Source organism: Misgurnus anguillicaudatus, chromosome 17 (assembly GCF_027580225.2).
Source record: "Misgurnus anguillicaudatus chromosome 17, ASM2758022v2, whole genome shotgun sequence".
Lineage (NCBI taxonomy): Eukaryota > Metazoa > Chordata > Actinopteri > Cypriniformes > Cobitidae > Misgurnus > Misgurnus anguillicaudatus.
The window spans coordinates 40,384,477-40,405,276 of record NC_073353.2 but is presented as its reverse complement, the minus strand read 5'-3'; the positions used below and the strand labels follow the sequence as shown (position 1 = coordinate 40,405,276).

The window sequence follows — 20,800 nt, the reverse complement described above, 5'->3', positions numbered from 1 at the left end:
TCCAGTATTTATATCTTTATACAAGTTTTATTTTGTGGCAATATTTTAAACTCCCGAGTCCTGAGCTAAAAGCTGTCGTCCTGACCGCCTCGAGTTCCTCGAGCATTTGTTGAACTATTTTATTCTGGTGTGTCTGGCTCATACGGCCGTTGTTGCATTTTTCATTTCATAGCCTGACGACATTTCTTCCACATTTTAATGCTCCCAAAAGCCTTTTGCCTCATTATTTCCATTATTCATTCCAAAAAGTTCTGCATTTGGAGGCCGGGAGAGAAGGGGGTGAAAAATAATTTTGTGTCTGACGAAATTTATGTGCAGCTAAGTCAGCGCTTTATGCAAAAACTCTTCTTTATGCAACTGTGGGGTTGTGTAGGAGGCCTGAGCATGCTTGTGTGTCTTTATGTGTGTGTGTGTGTTGAGGGTAAGGAAGCAAGAACAAATCTGTATGTGTGTGTGGGCCTGTCATGCTGTCACCCAGGCCTAATGTCTCTCCCGAGGGTACCTGGAGGAGAGCCGTCCCCACCCAGTCAGGCTTTAGCTGGGGCGCGCGGTGACACCAGCCTTCCCGCGGAGACTGGAGGTGTCACTGTATGTATGTAAACCAGTGACAGATGACTAGAGACATGCAGACTGGAGAGACCAGTCATGGAGAAAAAAACCTGCTTCTCCTTTCATCTTCTGTCCAGAGCTCAGACACAGACCGATGACAGAAAAACTGAGAAACAAAACACTGCAGCCTTTAGCTGTGAGACGCCCTCACGTTCATCTTGAGCGTGATGCATCATGCTAATAAAAGCCAGGTTGTTTATTTGGAGGGTTATTGTTGAATTTTTCTCATGATATTTGCTTCTTTATACCTGCACTTTAATCTCTGTGGTACTTTGCAGATGCGGACAGGCTGGTGCACTGACAGTGTTTGCTGCACAGCTACTGCAACACGGCAAAAAAAAAAAAAAAAGGTTTTATCCGAGTTGTGTGATTTGAAAGTATTATTTTGGTGTAGCCGGTATTTCTCTGTCAATTATTGTCTCACAAAGACAATAAATGGAGATTATGGCTTTCTCACTGGTTGCATTGTTTCTTGTATTGAATCAGTCAGAAAGATTCACGAGTTTTCTATATACCCGAGAAGATATTGAAGACAAATGCAATGTGCGATAATTTGCTAAATATTGAATATGGGATACGACAATGCTTATTTTACACATTTTGTTATGTCCACTATATTCCAATATATTTTAAAACAAAAAATGATATAACCAGCATACATTTATACGGAGCTCCTAAGGGGACATGGAGCAAAAATTAAATAAACTTTAGTTTAGTGTGCGCACGTGAAACTATCGCATGTGCACGTGATAGTGAAAGTTTTGCATACACAAATGAATATGAAAGTTTCACGTGCGCACTAAGCTTTAAAATAAAAAAACTGCACATGAAGGTTTCGAGTGAGCACATTAAAGCTTCACGTGAGGACATGAAACTAAACTTTAGATTTTTTTACTCCAATGTCACCTTATGGGCTCGGCACATCTACACTGTAACGAATTTGCCTGTAGATTTTACAGTAATTACCTGGCAAAAAAGTTGCCAGTAAAATCTTGTAAAGTTTTGTGAATTTGCTTTTAATAACTGTAAAAATGAATTACAGTATAATACTGGATTTCGTTTACAGGTTATTGTTGTACATAAATTACAGCAAAGTATTAGGTTTCTATATTAAAACACTACTTTATTGTAATTTAGTTTACAACATTATCTTGTTTTCTTTTCAAATTACAGATATTACCTGGCAACTAGAGTTGCCAGGTAATATCTGTAAATTCCTCACAATACAATATGTTATTGTAGAATCTTTTTTACAACAACATAATGTGTTTTGAAATAATTACATCTTTTTGCTGGCAACTCGAGTTGCCAGCAAAAATCTGTAAATATTTTACAGTACATTGTGTTGTTGTAAAACATAAATAGTTAATCTTTGCTGATGCCTATTGTAAAGTGTTTTAAATAAGACCAGACTTGCTTTAAATCCAAACATCATTGGATAAGATTCTCTTCAACTGTTAAATAAAACCATAGTCCAAGATGCAAAATCATGAAATTTTATTATTAAAACAAAATACAGTGTTACAATACTGTACATTTTCAGAATGTCTTTTTCTTAACAGCATATTCTATTCATTTTCTTAATTCAGTGAAGTTCAGAAAACATTTAGAACAATGTCCATTCATATTGTGAGGAAGTCGCTTGAGACTTACAATTGAAGCCATTCAAAATCTATCAGCCGCTTGAGTAGAGAGGAGACGTGAGGGTTAATGCAGTTCTTCTTTTTCTCCTGTACCTTCCCTCTTTTTTGGCTAACCCCCTTTGCTGTCTTGATCCCACTGGAGGGGTTCAGTCCAATGAAGCATCTGAAATCACAAAATGACATGAAAATAAACTTTATGAAAAAGTGCCTTAACTGCTCTACAAGAGAGTGCAAAATACATCAGGCTGTGCAAATCAAGCTGATTTGCCCTTTTCAGCTTAAGTGCAGAAAAACTGCAACAGAAAAATTCAGTGGGTAATTATTATTCATTTAATTTCAGTTGTGCTGTCCAGGCAAGCTAAACCAGGAAGTGGCTCTGCAATGCAATGACTATAGTGAAATATAGGGTCATAACAGTTGAAGGGATGATTTGGATTCCTAGTCACAAAATTGCATGAGTTATGGTTAGGTTAGTTGCATTAACATAACCTCAAGCAGCAGGTCCTATGGTTGAAAATTTCCTGACTATCCCCTGCTTCAAGGACAACAAAACATAAAACATACCACAACAATATAACATTTTAGTATTCATAACATAATACACCATATTAAGTGTATTAAGGGACTTTATAGTGCTTTCAGACTTGAAAAACATTCTAGATACATAGATACGAGGCTCCACAACGTAGTTATACTGTCAGTCTGTAATGGACAAAACTGTTCCAATGTAGGGAGTGGTCAGAGGGCACCCTAAAGCAGGAAAATAAATGTATTCTGTTGAGGAACACAAGACATGTCTTTGGTAAAATGTTCTTTGGTTGTCTAAGTTTGCTGCTGTTGGGCTGGTCCATCCAAAGATCTACAATTAAATGACTCATAGTACAGGGCTATGTCCATGCAACTACATCACTACAGTTGATAACATGTAGGCCTACAGCCTTGTGAAAAAACTCCAAAAGAACTAATCCTATGACTCCGAATGCTATGGTTTTCATAACAAAGTCTCATTCATACCCCAATGAAACCACGAATAAATGAATGATCGTCAAAGCTCATGCAAATCTCTTTTTTTGTTAAAAAAACATCTAGGTAGGTTTGTAAGATATGTTTATGTATCAAGTATATATATGTTGGTGTGTGTATACAGTATATGCATACAGATCCTTTTTTGTGTGTTTGCCTTGAGCATCACTGCCATAGTGGGGAGGGTGAGGGCTGGGTGGGCATATGAAATCATGCATAACTGTCAAATTAATGTTCATCTGGGATTTCTTGTGAATGCCATAAAAAAAACAAAGCAAGTTTGCAGTTTATTTACCTAAATGCTCAGTTACCCCAATGCAGAACTACTTTTCAAAATATATAATCAAATAAATCTTTATTGTCAATGTTTGAATGTTACAATGAAATGGTTCTGCGATGATATAAAGCATTTGGGTAAATAACTGCTATATTAACCCAATTTATCAACTAAAAATCATGTTAAAGGGATTTCCTGTAAGCACACTTAAAGCAAAATAAAATCTCTGTTACTCATAATAGCATACTTTACAAAATAATGATAAACCGCATTGTACTTCAAGTTCAAGCACATAGTTACCTTTGAATGAACTCCAATGTGCAAGATGCTTGCTCCTGGTACACAAGATTGAAGTTGTAGTAGCTAGAAAACAAAGCTACCATTCCAGCCACGAAGTTGGGATGTGAAGGCACAACCACCCGATGCTCAGCATCCAAACGCTGATTCACCTAAGCATAAACAAATGGTTTACATGCAAAAATCTGTTGCTTTCCACATAAACATATTCACGTTAAAATAATTTGTGTCCTTCATAGCCCATCTTTGCAATGCTTTACAACTCATTACAAAAAATAGACTACCTATGCCAATTAGAGTCAGGAAACTGTAGTCTTTTTTCAACGTCTGTTGCTGTTGCCAACACCTAAAAGACAAAGAAAAATAGATTCAAATGTACAGTAATTTTTCATAGCAATATCATTTTTGAAAGCTTGACTATTATTCTTTGTTGATCATACATTGTTGTAATATGCTTATGACTGCAAATGTATGAAAATAATAAACCAGGCTTGATGACATAGAGCCTGCATATGAGACCTCCGGAGACTGAAGCCTTCGGTTGAGAAACGGCCGTTCTCTCTCATTCAAAGTTGCGAAAAAATATCAATCTGCACTACCAGTACACCATCAGAACGCGTTTTCAGCGCAGGTGGAAACATTATAACCCCAAAAAGGTTTCTCACTTGTTGTTTTATGAGTGGAAGTGCTACAATAAACACGCAGATATGCCCCGATCCCCTGGGTCCTCCGGGGCTCGGCTCGAGCAGCCACCGAAATGGCCAACAAATACGCGCACAGTTGCTTTACATTTACTTTACATGTCGCGTCTGAAACCACGCGGAAAACGTGACCGCGCCGCTTTTCTCCTCTTCAAATCGCGGGGGCGCTTCAGAGCTTCTTTCGTTGCTAAGCATTGCTTGACGCTGCCATCGGCGGAGAACGAATTTGGCGCCTATGAACACGCACGTTTGATAAAAACTCTCTATCTGATCCTATCAATATTTTAATACTTCAAAATATATGTATGCATGTATAAGACCTATGCATCAATGTGGGCGTGCACATACGCGCATGCACGCACCCTGCTTGCATGCCTGAGTGACGTTAGGCGCACATACATTGAAGTCCAATATAAATATGAAAAGGGTTAACATGAAAGTTATACCATTTACTTTATTTTAACCACTAAACTGCTTCACCTGGGATTGCTTGTTCAAAATTTCTTTATTAACTTTATTGCGGGCTTGACTTATACACGGTAAACTTTATTTCAACCAACATTAACAATTATAATAGCTATTTATAATAGTATACTTACATATTGTGGATGAGTGGCGTGGCAATGTCCCTGCTCCTCTGCAATCCGACATAAAATGGCGTCGAGCTGCCTCGTGCAACGCATTCAACAGTGAATAACTGTAATACTGCATCATTTACAGGCAAGCGCAAATATACCTGTAATTTATTGTGGGGGAAAAGCTGTCAACTTCTGTAATAGTTTTTTGACCCACAATGCATTGCAATGTACAGCTAAACTTTGTAAAATGACAGAACAAGAAGTAACTGTAAAATTTTGCTGTAGAAATTACAGAAATTTGTTACAGTGTATGATCCATTGATCATTTTTCATATGGCAGAGTATGCGCATGCAATCATGCATATACAGGCATTAACATGTGTGCCAGTCTCTCAGCTATCTGTATCGATTTTAACTAATTCAACATATTGAAGTAATAAAAACATTCAGTTGTTATATGCATATTGCAATATGCAAATTTGTACTTGCGTTATTTCAGCATATTGCGCAGCCCTGAAGCTTGTGAGACTTAAATCATTGACTGTTTAGTTTTACAATATTGACAGGTTAGTTAAAGTTAAACATTTGCAAAAGTGTTTATTTTGTGTAATTAAAAAGAAATGAAATGCAAATGTAAATCAAGGTGCTAAAATCCTTGCAATCTGAATTTATTACATTGTTTACATTTTCCATCCCTTCCCACTGTGTTAGGTTTAGGTATTGCACGCGTCGGGAAAGGGTAATTGCAGACGAATGAGGATTTGGCGAGCAGGAGCCTTGGGCAGCTTTACTAGGTCACAGGTCAGCGGGGTCAGTGTTACACACGGCAGCCTCGCTTCAACTCCGTCTCTATGGAAATAAAACCTGCAACGTCATGCCGCCGTCAGCGCATCGGGTTTGACCCGGGGTGCGCACGCGTGCATGCGTAATCTTCGCCTCGTGTCTTTAACCTGAGTGTTTAGGGAAGCCAGAAATGCACTCAGCTGTAATTTCATGCCTTTTACAGATGGAGAAAGAGACTCTCCAGACGATAGTATTGTACTTGTGCAGAGAGGTGTTTGAAAAGCCAGCTGTGTTGTGATATCGCACTTAGACTTCACGGTTTATACGCTTGGATTTCCTCTTTTAACGTTCATCAGTGAAGCTCTCAAACACATCTGTCTGTTATAGATGCATATCAGGGTAGAGGAGACCCGACGGTGACCGCAGCTAATGCTGGGAGAGCCATTTAAAAATGCAGTTTTGAAACAGAGACGTCTTCATTTTTATTGAACAAGCGCACTGACCCAAAGCATTTTGTCGCTCTGATAAAACTGCAGCCTGAAACGGCGTCGTCATATTTTAGGTCAGTGACCACACATGGAAAGTAGTTTTGAGATGAATTGTTTGTGTTTTGCCGAGTTGTTTATAAAGCGTTTTGAGATTTTCACTTTTTCAGGGCTGTCCGATGCGAGCACAGCAGCTCCAACAGATTAATAACAACAAGGTTGTTTTACTGCAGAGAGCTGAAACTCATTCAAGGGCAAATTCACAAACTCCTCTTCAATATTATACAATCCAGTCAATGGCATGCAATTGTTTTTCATGGAATTCTGGATAAAATGCAACATTAAATACTATCATTTTGTCAGTCGTCGTCGTTCTATGTTATTTTGTTTTTACTTTTGTTCATTTATAGTAAGGTTTCATTCATAAAGGGTCATTCTACAGAAAAGGTGGAATTCGGGTGATGAAAATTTGCTTAAATTCATTTCTTTCAACATACCCAAAACTTCTTTAATAGCATTAATTATCTTGTCAAATCTATGAATCCGCAAAACGGGGAGCTTAATCTATTTTTTATTTTTTAATACATTTTAATAAAGAATCCATGCGTCATTTATTTGTCATTGGTGTTACTACCTGCACTGTAAAAAAAACTTTGCTGCCTTAAAATTTTTTGTTAAATCAACTCAGATTTACAAGTCATGTCAACAGAAATTAGCTGTCACAACTTATAAAATATAGTTGAGAAAAGTCAACTTAAATTTATAAGTTATAACAACTCATCTCTAGTCAAGATAAATAATAGTAAGTTGAAATGACTTGTAAATCCGAGTTGATTCAACAAAAAATTTTAAGGCAGCAAAGTATTTTTTTACAGTGTGTGATTTAAACAACATTAAAGTTGATACTAAATATTTTTTCTTATTACAGCTTGTGTAGTTAAAGGTTGAGTAGAGGAATGATAACAGCAAAAAATAATTGATTATTAATATTTGTTTAATTAAATTCTTCATCTTTACCCAGCATTATATGAAATTGATTCTCAGTTTGACTTTTTTCTTTAAAACCACCAAAAACAAAAATATTCAACCCAAAAGGCTTTGATGCAAAGACTGAAATATCAACAATGTCTTACATCCCATATCAACAACAAAATATTACTAGAAAGTACAAGAAAATACATTCATAACACCAAAACTGGGTTTAACACCAATGACACAATGTAACACCAATGACAAAATTAGAATATAATAATATTTATACCACGGGTCTGTTGAATGCTGCATTCTGATTGGCTGAGAAATGTTCTATGGGTGTTGATTATTTTTCTGTAAACCGCACACCTAACTTTCAAATGTCTTAAAAATAGGCACCAGAGAAATGTTTGTGGTAACCGTGGTATAAGAGGAATAATTGACTCCGGTCCTTTGAATTATTTGAAAATAATGCACACCTGCGGTGTAACGCACTCCAACCTGCGGTGTAACGCTTCGCGTCGTGCCGCATTACCACCTTGGTGTGCATTATTTTCTTATAATTCAATGGCCCGTCGTCAATTATTCCTTACATAATGAATATGATAAAACTTTCATAAAATTTTCCATCTTGTTTTGTTTTTATGCTTTTATGTTGGTCAGTTAAAGGAATAGTGCTTAGGAAGTACTCATTAGAGAAGTAACACTAATGATGGTCACACCAATGATGGTAACACCAATAACAATTTACAGAAAAAAAAAACTAATATTTTAACAAAATGGCATGTGCCATTTCATCAGAGATGTAACAATCACATACTTATTCAGTATAATGTATTTTTATGTAAAGATCTTAACACTCCCAGCTATAAAAAAAAAGAGTAACACTAATGACATCCAAAAAATCTTATCTCAAAATTCTTAGATATATCATGATATTTTAGACAAATAAGGTAAGACATCTCACAAACCTTTTGCCTTCCTCCACTGCACTTCTTTCATTGACCTCTTGCCCCAAGAAAAATTTCGAAAGAGCTGATGCATTCTTTCAAAATAAAAGTGTTTTGGGTAACACCAATGACATAAATTTGGGGGACACATATTTATTTGATATTATTCATATTAATAGTGTATTGTTACCATTTCAGTGTTGTAGTAAATTCATACAGGGTTAAAGGTAAATGTACATTAGATTTGTTTTACAAAAAAACATGGTTTTAAATAATAAGTACACAGTTTAACTTCCATGTATGATCAAAGGGACAGGGCAATTTTCAGGACCAGACATTAAAAAAAAGTTTAAAAAAAAGAAAAAGAAAATTAAATAAATAAACTTTTAAGGACAGTCTATATTTATTAAATATATATCAATATGGGATTATTGGGTTAATCAAATTAAATGATTAAATTAAGGGAATACCCTTTTTGGTAGAATGACCCATAAGCTAACATGAACAAACAATGCAATCTTGTATTAATGCATTAATCTTGTTGATGTTAGTAAATACAAATACAATTGTTTATTGTTCATTTATGCAATAGGTAAAAAGATTAGTAAATGATGATTTTACCATCATCTAAGTCCTTGTAAAGTGTTGCATTTTTACATTGATTCTTTCCGCTTGATATTATTTGATGTATATTAAACAAAATTAAAAACGTAGATAATGCAATAATACTTTCTTTTATGCATATCTCTGATACAGATTCTTATTTTAATTTCTGCATAATTCTCAGCATTATTAATTTGAACCGGTAGCCGAGGCGTGAGATCTGTCTGTTCCTTCTCTGAGCTTGTTATACATCTCGGGGTGTAAAGTGATCTGCTATTTTTAGTTTCACACCATGCAAAAAAAGCAATTCACATTTAAGCCGTTGCTGACCTCAGGTTGTGTGCATTGAGAAGTGGGATTTGTTTCTTAATAGAATTGTATCTAATTAATTAGCTTTTAATTGGAAGAACACAGAACATGCAAATACAGCACATTCAGATGCAATCGTTACTTAACTGCATAAATAATCTTCTTTAAATGGCAGGTGGCGGCCCTTGTAAAGGATTGTTGTCATTTGACTGGTGACTGTTAGCAATGCGACTCCCTCGCTTCTCGTTGATCTCTCGTTTTATCTGTTAAACTAAAGCCGTCAAAGACAACAGAAGTATTTATGAAATGTTTAACAGTATTTCATTTTGCTGCGATGCACATTAGCATCTGACATATGCGTTTGATTTGAATTCAAGTAATGTTGTTTGAGTAGTTTTGTTTAAATCGTCATGCATATAAGGGCTGCATGATACTGAAGTAAAATGTGATATGCAATATCGTGCTAAATAATGTGATATATTATATACAATATCATAATGCTTTAAGTTTGTAAATTATAATAAAATAATTAAAACTTAAGCAACATTCTCACCAGTCTCTCTGCTATTTGCATGACCTAAAACTTTGACTTCACATAACTTTGTGAAGTATTAATATTCTTTAGTTAATGCAAAGCATTAAAATATATTGCAATATGCACATTTGTGGTTTGAATATATCTTGCAGTCATCATCAGGAATATAAGAAGAGAAATTATATAAATTCTTATATGATTTATATTTAAATAGACACACATAGAAGATTTGTTGAACATGTTTCTTGATTTTCACCATCAGACAGGAAAGCTTGAGCGTATAACATCACAAGCAGCAGAAATTAAAGCAGAAAACATAAAAACATTAATCTTATAAAAGTAATCACATCATTTATTCATGCTGCAGCGCATGCTGGAATCTTGTAAACCTCTCACAAATCCGCAACATTATTGTCATGAAGTTTTTCAGATAACTGAATTTTATGTAGATTTTAAGGGTTTTCTATTTGGAGTGCTTATTCTCCAGCATCCTTCAGCTCGGTTTTCAAGACTCGTGGTGCTTGTCTGTCCTTCAAATCGCTCACGCTTTTAATTTTACTTGCATTAAGATATATCCAGCCATCTTCCTGCAAATCTGCATCAAAGTGGTTACAGGATATTTAATGGAGAACAACAGTAACAAGAAGCTGTATCTGCAATCCTTCACATGCACGTAAAGGAAAACTGCAGTTGATCAGTGGCGAGCTGAAAATGTCAATTCAATATTCAGCTACTTAGATCTTTAGTATCCCTGTCAAACGGCTTTTACTGCCGGTGACTGTGATCCGAACGGTACAGCAAACTCGCGCTGACGTGGCTTTTACAGCTCTTAAATGGAGTTAAAAGTGATGTGCGAATGAAAGCTATTAATATTTATTAACATCCTGATGCGTGAGGTTAAACGCAGCCTCTCAACGTGTTGCATTTGGTCGTTTGATTAATCCCAGCTCAGCTCCATCCATGGGAAAATCTGGTAACTTTCTGCAATTAATTTCCTATCATCATTTATTTTCTGTCGTTTACGTTATTCCACCAAACGTAAAAGATGTTGCGAATGTTTGTGATTGAAAGCATCACTTTCTTATGCAATAAAACTCAGTGAAAGTGAATAGCGACTCTAAAAGAAAGCCATACGAGTAGGAAAGAGGAAGAGTAAGTGATACCAGCACTTTCATTTTTGGATGGATTGTCCCTTTAAATAAATATAAACCGACACAACAAAAATCAGATGTTTGTGAAAATGTTGTATCTGTGTATAAATAATAAGATGTAAATAAAACCAAACAGACCTGCTGCTGTTTAATATGTAGTCCATCAGCAGTTGTAGACAAAATAAAAACAATTAAATAAGAAAATATTTCTTTGCAATGTGAACAAACACTAGATGGTTAGTGGCTGAATACATTTGTTGGTAATGTCTATAAATAAGGCACTGTCAACATTTTATTTTCAAAATTGTAGCTTTTTCGATGCGGTTTTGGCCGTTCATTCACACGCAAACGCAGTATTAGGTGACTGAAACTGAACTTTTATGAAAACTCCCGCTAGGGTGAAGATTTTCAGAAACTCCGGATGCAGCGTCGTCGAGTATCTGGTGCCAAGGCAAGACTCTGCAATGGCTTCTGATTGGCCAAAATGGCTTATTTTATCTGTTTGTTTGGCCAGATTTTGACAGCACTTCATACTAGGTTTTTGCGCGTTCGTGTGGACGTGAGGATTTTATTTAGCGAAGGAGGGAAGACTCTTATGAAAATACACGTGTAAGTTGTTTAACAGATAATTTAATTTGCTGTGGTATCATGATAATCCTTCTCATGACAAAACATATTAAACGTATGCGTGTTAACATCCCATACACTAGTTTGGAAAAGTAAATGTGATACAACACCCTGCTGTTTATCGGAGTATTAACTGGACAGAAAACCTTCCCATCCCATCTCTCCGGTTTCTTTCCGCTCAGCCGTGCATTTATCTTCACAATTGCATTAGCTCCAAGATCTATCTTTTCTCTCTCTTGTCGAATCAATATGTGGATGACAGGAGAACCCCGGGTGTGAGGTATCACTCTCAGAGAGTGAGACGGATCTGTCTGTGTCAGGGCCCGGCAGAGAGTCGAGACTTTTGGGAACAAACTGTGCAACACTGATGGAGGAAAGGAGATTTAGTTTTGTTTAACCTGCCAAAAGTTTACTGAGTGCTTCTCCTTTTAGTCCTGTTAGAAATGAAACCACAGATGATGAATCTACACACTTCACAATCATTGTGATGATACGGGGCAGAAAATCTAAATTGCTCAAAATAAATTAGTACACTTTTATGTCAATATGTATTATTGTGAAAGTCTGCTCTTTCTCTTTCTTGCTCTCTATCTCTCTCTCTCTGTGTAGTATACATTATTATATTTAAAATAGCAAACCTTTAAGACAATAGTAACATGTTAATGTGTGTGTGTGTGTGTGTGTGTGTGTGTGTGTGTGTGTGTGTGTGTGTGTGTGTGTGTGTGTGTGTGTGTAAAATCAATTTGAACTTATTAAACATGTTTTTAAATCTGAAAATTATATAACAAAATTACATGTTTTACATTCTTTCTTGATCTTCATCTTCCACATGTCAGAGAATACACAAGCATTTATTTATTTATTTGCAAGTCTCTTTGCTAAAACTTTGACTATACATAATCTTTGGATTTATTAAAATTATTCAGTTTTTGCAAACTATTGCCATATGCACATCTGCGATATTTGAATAATTTTTTTATAATATATTGTGCATCGCTAATATGTATGCAATATGTAAAATGTATGTACATACAGCTGAAATATTTTTTTTATCTTAAAGTTTTAAGCTAAAGGCTTTTGCCTAAATTCTTTTTTGTGTGTATAATTTATTTCTATTTATAGACTTTTTTACACTTATTTGTATTTATGCATTTGTCAGATGCTTTTCATTAAAGCAACAATGCATTATAAGTTGGATTTTATTAGTATAGTTTTTTCAACTAAATTTTATAAAATGTAGCAACGCATCTCTTGTCAAGATAAATAATAGTAAGTTGACATGACTTGTAAAATGTAGGGCAGCCAAGATATTTACAGTACAGTGCGTTATCACAATGCTTTACCAATGAGCTATAGGGACACTACAAGAACAAACTTACTTAAAACTATGTACACCAATTTGAGTAGATTGGTAACAAAGATATGTCTAGTGCACAGTTGTTGCTTTATACCATTTAAAAACACCCTACAATCCACCTTTAAAAAATGTGTGCAGATCAGTGATCCAGACTAACAACAAGAACAAACGCTTTTATGAGCCCTAACCAGTGCAGTCTTACAAACACCGTAGCGAATCCAGATCTCATTTTTCCCCAAACTGAATGTGTACTGAACTGTAATCAGTAGCGGTTGTGCTCTGGTGTTTTGTATTTGGATGTCTAAGGCTTGTCACACCGACAGTGGGCGAGCCAATTTCCCCAGCAAGCCCCTTTCATTTGTTAAAGTTTGGCGTACAGCAAGGCTACCTCACTTCAGTAACTTTGTAACAGAGTATAGCCCTGAGATTTCTATTTCATACTGACCAAAGATTGCTTCGGCCGCCTCATTCCACCTTTTGTACGGCCAGTATTCTGCGTCTGACCTTTCTCGGTGCTGCAGTCAATAGTGACTGTTAGTGTTGTGGGCCCTGGACACAAGCGTGTAATTTACAGCACTGTCCCTGCTTTGTTTCTCTGTCTTCATGACTCTTTTCTTAATTAAACATTATTGAGGTTTTTAATTGCTGTTTGTAATGATGAAGAAAACTTTGATTTTTCTTTTTAACTCGCCCTTTCTTTCTCGTTTTTGTCTCAAGCTGATTTTGTTTTTTAAAGATGTCTGCTACTTCAAGATCACGTCCTACCTGCTGCAGGAGACCCAAGGGTCATATCTGGACATTTATCCAGAGAGCAGGCTCTGAGACTGCTGTTATATTTACTCTTAGCAGAAGTACAGTTTGATTTTAATCCAGCTTTGTGTGTGTATCGTATGTGGCCATTGGTAGTTTTCCTTACAATAGTAGTTATTATTAGTGACACATCTGATATTTTTTCATATCCAGATTGTTAGCATGAGCTGATCCTGAGTGACTGATTTACAGAATTGGTGAGTTTTGAGTCAATACTGTGCTGTCATTTAGTTGCCTTTATACACACATAGACATGTATACACATTGAAGTTTTTCATTGTGTTAAAGGTTGTATTATTCTTATTGCACATAGTCAGTTTTTTACGCATATGCAAGTGAACGCACATAGTCAAACGCACAGCATAGTTTATTTGACTCATACTCATGTGCTGACGTTTGGCACACGCACATTGCATCACATTGCAATAGCCATGGCCTACTTACTACATACTCCTGTATGCGTAACCTATGCGTACAATAGCTGGGTTTCCATCACCCTGATTTTATCGCATCAGAAACAAGAATTGCAAAAAAAATCCCCTAATTCGCAAAAATAGGAAATGCGAATAATAGGAGATGGAAACACATTTGCTGAATAAATTATGATGTAGCGAACATTAAACCCATGTGATTGGTTGTCTTTCTGTTACCGCTGTTGTTGTCTTTACCATATATAAGACTCGACGTCATCGCAATGCCCTTGCTGCTCGTGTCCGCATCAAAAATTCAGCATTTCTTCTTCTGTGCACAGCATTTAGTTTGGCAATTACAAGCCTCTTTGCTAGTAAATGTATAACTTGCCTAATAGTAACTAAATGCAGTCCTGTTTCCATTTTCTAAGCATGCCTTGTTTTATTTACTGTTGGTTACCAATACCACCATTATTCGCTGGAAACGCACCTACAGTCATTTTATTTGTGAATTTTGAAAAGATTCGTTTCACGTTTGGATGGAAACCTCACTAATGTATGAAAGGCTTAAAAAAATGTGGCAGGACGGAAATTGCTTCTCACGCGTATCCTTGCATACGTGTAAAAAAATTACTATATTTTGGCTGTTTTTTTACCTGACAGGAGAAGTTCTAATTGACCAATCACAGCGCTTGCGGTCCGCATAGAACGGACGCGCTTTTAAAAATGTTTTGGCGAGGTGCACGGATAACCGCAGACCTTACGCACGACTATTACTTGGGCTTTACCCGAAACCTATCCCCAACCTAACCCCAATGTAACCTAACATAAACCCAACCACTGGGTTTAAAATAACCTGTGCTGGGTTGTTTCAACCCATAGTTGGGGCAAATATGGACAAACCAAATGACAACCAATGGTTTTTAGCAAAACAATATAAGTACAACTTTTAAACCAAATTTTATTTGTCCCTTATGTTCTTTAATGACAGTTTATGGTCAAGTTGTACAGAACCTGATGATCCATGTTATCTTGCATGATCTGTGATCGTCCAAAAAGCATTTAGTGATGTTGCATGAATGTCTTGGTTTGTCTGTCTTTAATAGAAAAGACTTAACTTAATCAGTGTCATAATGACTTATATTCGATCTGAATTTTTCTGGTCAACTTCTAGCATTTTGTATCAAGGTTTTAAGGATTGCTGGTGTAGCCCCAGCCTTTCACTCATATCTTACTCATATATTAGTATAATATATCTACTTGTTCCCAGACTCAAACCATTGATAACTGCATTGGTCTTTGAAAAACCTGGATCAAATCAAAATTAGATGTTATTTGTGGTTTTTAAAAATAATTCATATTACATGTACATATATTATGGATATTTGACATGCACTACAAGTTTCATTAAGGTGTCATGTGCAACGCAGGGAAGATTCTGAAGATGAATTTCATCCGAGCCGATGGTCTGTCTCGTCCCTCTCGCAGGCTGTTTTAAAAGCTATCGATCTCAGCTGGGTAAAGGAGCGCGTGATGTTTTGGTCCTCCGCGGTGGCGCTGAGGCTATTTGAATTCCATTCAGATATCCAATAGCCACTTGGCTGTACATATTTCATAAGCCAGACGCTTTAGCCACTACATACTTCAGTTTTTATTAGTCGCTAAGATCACAAAACCAAATGTTAAGTAATCAAACAGCAGGGTCGTGGAGAGGCTTTAAAGAAATACATATTAATGAAGGATATGCTGAAATCTCAAGGATCGACATTCAGTTTGGTGTTTATTACCAGACATTTTTATTTGTGACAATTCGAGCCCTGTAGAAACAGCCAGAAAGAGTTCCCTTCTGTTAAATTTAGACTTGTCTTCAGTATCCCACAGCACTGTTTCAGGACACAAAATACAGGTGTAGCGTTTCACGAGAGGGTTGCCGAGGACGGGATAGAAAGCGACCGCTGACCACAGCTTGTGTTTCTCTTTGGATGTGCAATGATACCTGGGTGAGATTCAACCTAGTAGACACAGTTATGTAACTACATTCACTATGCCAGACACAATACTTATCAGTCTGTTAATAATATTCACTATAGATCTTGAATTTTTTGCTTCGAAATTACTTTTTTAAACCCTTAACTGGTGCTTCAGTAACTCTTAACTGAGTTTACTTCAATATTTTGCATGTAAATTTTATATTTCAAACCCTTTTCACAGTAATAATATTGCAGTGACAGTAATTTATTAATTTGTGACAAGAGTATGCAGCAAACCGTTGACACCTAGTGGCCATTGTTGGTATAACCACTAAAAGTGTAACACAAACCTCATTTTTTGTGATAATTTTATGTGTAAAATATATACTTTAATGCATTATTTTTATTTATTACAATAAATGTAAACTGCTTAATGTGTTAATAACCACAAAGACAAATTTGAATGATAAAAAAATCTACTTTCAAACTCTGCTACAACCTGAATGGATGCTTGCGATTGTGTTAGGGGCGGGGCCATACTCAGTGAATCAGTGACTATGTTTACATGCACAAAATTTTGTCAATCCAACTAAATTTTATCCGATTGAAAGTTACAAAAATAAAGTTTACATGCATCCTTAACATTGCAATCTGATTAAAATGTTTGTTTACATGTACATTGTATATAATCTGAACGAAATGTCTGCCAAGCGCACAGCCAGGGTTGCCAGATTGGCATATCAAAACCATCCCATTGGACATTAAAACCTAGCCCAAAAGCATTCCAATGACTATTCACAGTACAAAAAAAAAAACGAATAAACAAAATCTTTTCATCTTTATCTCCCAGAAAAAAACAATGAAAACAGTTTAAGCAGGAGCCCAAATCTGACATTGAAAAAAAGCAGAGGACTTGGCAACGCTGCAGACAGCATCTCTTGTTGAGTTCACGCTTTATCTTTAATTAAAAGTCAAAGTTGAGTTGGAGAAAGTTGTTCACAAGACGTTGTCAGATATAGACAAAGAAAACACACTTTTCAAAAGGCACAATGCAATTTTATTGCTTTATGTACACATGAACACTGCAGAATGTACAGCGTGTAACTCCATTATCTTAACTCTTTCCCCGCCATTGACAAATAGCCACTGAAGGCACCGAGCATGGCCCTGCCCCAACACATCAATTAAGAGAAAACATTTGCAAAAAAAAAAAAAAACGTGTTCCTGATGAATTTTTATGTTAATCTGCAATACTGCGCTTATCCACTAGAAGCACTTACCCAATTTATGAGAAAACTGAAGCCAAAACGGTATTCACTAATTTTAAACTCTGTGTATGTTTTGATAATCATTCTGAATCGGATCTCTTAAAAAAATTCCTTCACAAAAAAATTTATTTTTAAAGAAAAAATACTTATATTTAAGAGTTTATAAGCAGATAAAAACTATAGGTAGGATAAAACGTTTTTTTTTTCCCGTTTTTTTTTTTTTGAAAGCAAACAGTCTGTTCTTTCATTATATATATTTGTTTATATATTTTTTCAGAAGAAAATTTTCCTGGAAGGCATTTTGTAAAACTTTTGTGAAAATCACAAGAAATGCTGGCGGGCAACTTTTCAAAAAATGGCCTCTGCACAAGGTATTTTTGCATCAGATTGAGAAAATACTACAATTCACGCGTTTACATGCGTACTTTTCTCCTGACAATTGGATCACAGATTGGACTAGACCACCCCTTTCAATGCGATCGAAATTTGCATCCGATCGACCTCAATCGTATTGATTAAGGTTTTTACATTAAAGCTTTTCAATCCAACTGAGCCATCAATATGGTTACAAACAGATTATTTGGTTGCATGTAAACGTAGCTAATGTTTCATCAAGCTGCAGTTTTAGCCCCGCCCAAATAATCCTGAACACAGTAAAAACTGTTTAACGGTGTAACCCATCTAAATAGTTCACAGTCTTTGTAACATATTTCAGCAATACATTCTAGCATTTATAATGTGTTTTCTCAATGACTTTTTGTATTTTCATATATGCACCAGTATAGCAATGCATAGGGATTAACGGCTGTATTTACATATTAACATGACAAATGCACGCTTGTTTGATGATGCAGATAAATAGCACAATTCATTTTCAGTCGTTTCTAAATGGTAGTTGTTTGCAAGCCCAAACCTTTACTTCAGCTCTGCTACAGAGAAAGTCACAACTTGCCAGACTGTTTTCTCTAAGTGGCTTTCACGCTCCGTCTGAACGAGACTAACAGTTTCCTTTTAAAACCCAGCATGCGCCGGCTGTCAGCATTAAGCGTCTGTAAACAAAGAAACCTGTTGAAATATCAGCGGCCGCAGCTGTTTGTTAATTCCATCAACATCATGTTAACAGCGGTCCGATCACAGAGGCTTTTATTCCAGTGTGTGTAATGAGGGGAGAGTGTGAGGTAATCACAGACCTTCACCGGACCACTGAACAGAGTAATGTGTTGATATTCAACGGGCCCGGTCTGTTGGGTTCTCATTCAAACCACGGCCTACGATAACCACAGGAGACACCAAGAGTCCTCTTTTTTCCTTTACTCTCATTTCTGTGGTGACAGACATCTGTGTGTGTACTCGTGTGAACGGCCTTATGGGGATTAAGAGTTTTGGGGATGTACATGTTCTGGAGGAAGTACATTTTGGTCAATGAGGCTTCGTGTAGTAGGGTCACAGTCTTGGGAACTTCGCCTTTGAAGTGTGTAAGTAATCTCTGGAGATGAAGAAAAGATTTAAACCTCTTAGTGGGTTTATCTGCTTTCCATCTCTATAGCGGCATTCAGTGAACTAATAAAGTAAGCTAAAACTATATCAACACACCAGAACTGTGTGTTTGTGTGTGTATACACTACGGTTTAAAACCTTAGGGTCATTTATCCTTCCTATTGTTTTCTACATTTAGAATAATATTAAACTATGCAGCTGCACAAATGTAACTGTGGGAATTATACTGTGAATAAAAAGTGCAACATAAATCTGTTATATTTTAGCATTTTAGTGTAGTCACCATTTGCAAAGAATTTGTAAAGATCTCCGGGTCTGGTGCTACCACTTTTAGCATAGCTTAGCATAATCCATTGAATCTAATTAGACCATTAGGGTCTCGCTAAAAAATAACCACAGAGTTTCAATATTTTTCCTATTTAAAACTCAACTCTTTTGTAGTTACATTGTGTACTAAGGAAAATTAAAAGCTATGATTTTCTAGGCAGATATGGCTAGAACTATACTCTCATTCTGGCGTAATAATCAAGGACTTTGCTGCTGTAACATGGCTGCTGCAGGCGTAGTGATATTATGCAGCGCCCGAAAATAGTCCCCTGCCATTGAAAGTTACTAAGGGAACTATTTTGGCTGCTGTGTAATATCATATATATTTTAAATATATAAATATATTTTCAAAAAAAGTTTCCCTTTAAGCATGTTAAAGGAGTTCACGTCCATTCGCTCTTATTGGTTGACTTTTTTGTCATTATTTGGTCTAAGTTATCCATTAAATACAAATTTTAATAAAAAATTATTTCGCAATGAAAGTAAGTTCAACTATTGCTGTGAAAAGTTTAATCGCGATTAGGGATGGGACGATTACCGGTTTCACGATTAACCACGATAAAATGTCCTGACGGTTAGTATTATCGGTTAAAATGTAATTATCATTACAACCGTGTTTGATTACCGTGATTTTTGAAAAATTGCAGTAGTTTTCAACCAGAATCATTTTGAAGGAGGCGCGCGCATGCAACATAGTTTTTTTGCACAAGAAGGCACACTGCAAAAAATGATTTAAGAAAAAAATGTCTTAGTATTTTTGTCTTGTTTTCAGTAAAAGTATCTCAAAATTCTTAAAATAAGATGCTTTTTCTTGATAATCATTTTAACAAAACCATGATAATATTGATAACCGTGATAACTTTGGTCACTATAATCATTATATGAAATTTTCATACCGTCCCATCCCTAATCGCAAATCGCGATTAATCGCATACAAAATAAGAGTGATTTTTAGCATACTATACAAGTATGTGCTGTGTGTAATTATTATTTATATATAAATACACACAGATTCATGTATGTATTTAAGAAACATTTACATGTGTATATATATATATATTTATTTATATTTTTATATATGCTATATTGTATATATATAAATATATATAAAGTTTCTGAAATGTATATCTGTGTGTGTTTTTATATATACATAATAATTACATACAGCACACACACATATATTATGCAAAAATAAACTTTTATTTTGTATGCGATTAATCGCGATTAATCTTTTCCCAGCACTATAATGATTTACAAAAATTAGAACTCTTGGTTGAAACCACGGTTGCCAGGTTTTCACAGCAAAACCCACCCAATAGGCTTTATGCCCAGCTGCACTACTTCCTGAATTCAGCCAGCTCTTTGTTTCCTGTCTGCCATTATTGGACAAACTGATTAATCCAGGTGTGTCTGGTTATTGTTGTTGTGACTACTGAGGTCAGGCACACCTGGATTAATCAGTTTGTCCAATAATGGCAGACAGGAAACAAGGAGCTGGCTGAAGTTCAGGAAGTAGTGCAGCTGGGCATAAAGCCTATTGTTACTCAAAACTAGCCCAAAATTAGCCCAATCGCATTCGAGAGGGGTCCTCCGGGGAAAAAAAAAATTTTTCAGGGAT

General features: G+C 35.9%; 1 protein-coding gene and 1 long non-coding RNA gene across 4 annotated transcripts in view; one reads left to right on the top strand and one right to left on the bottom strand.

The window, feature by feature from the left end:
• fign (fidgetin) overlaps positions 1 to 20,800 on the top strand; it is a 69,307-nt gene that overhangs the window by 14,283 nt on the left and 34,224 nt on the right. The window lies entirely within an intron of this gene.
• On the bottom strand, positions 1,952 to 5,436 carry LOC129432592 (uncharacterized). Its single transcript, XR_012358206.1, has 4 exons — positions 5,150 to 5,436; positions 4,134 to 4,195; positions 3,853 to 4,001; positions 1,952 to 2,415 (listed from the first exon to the last, which is right to left on the bottom strand). It is a non-coding gene; the product is annotated as an uncharacterized lncRNA (long non-coding RNA).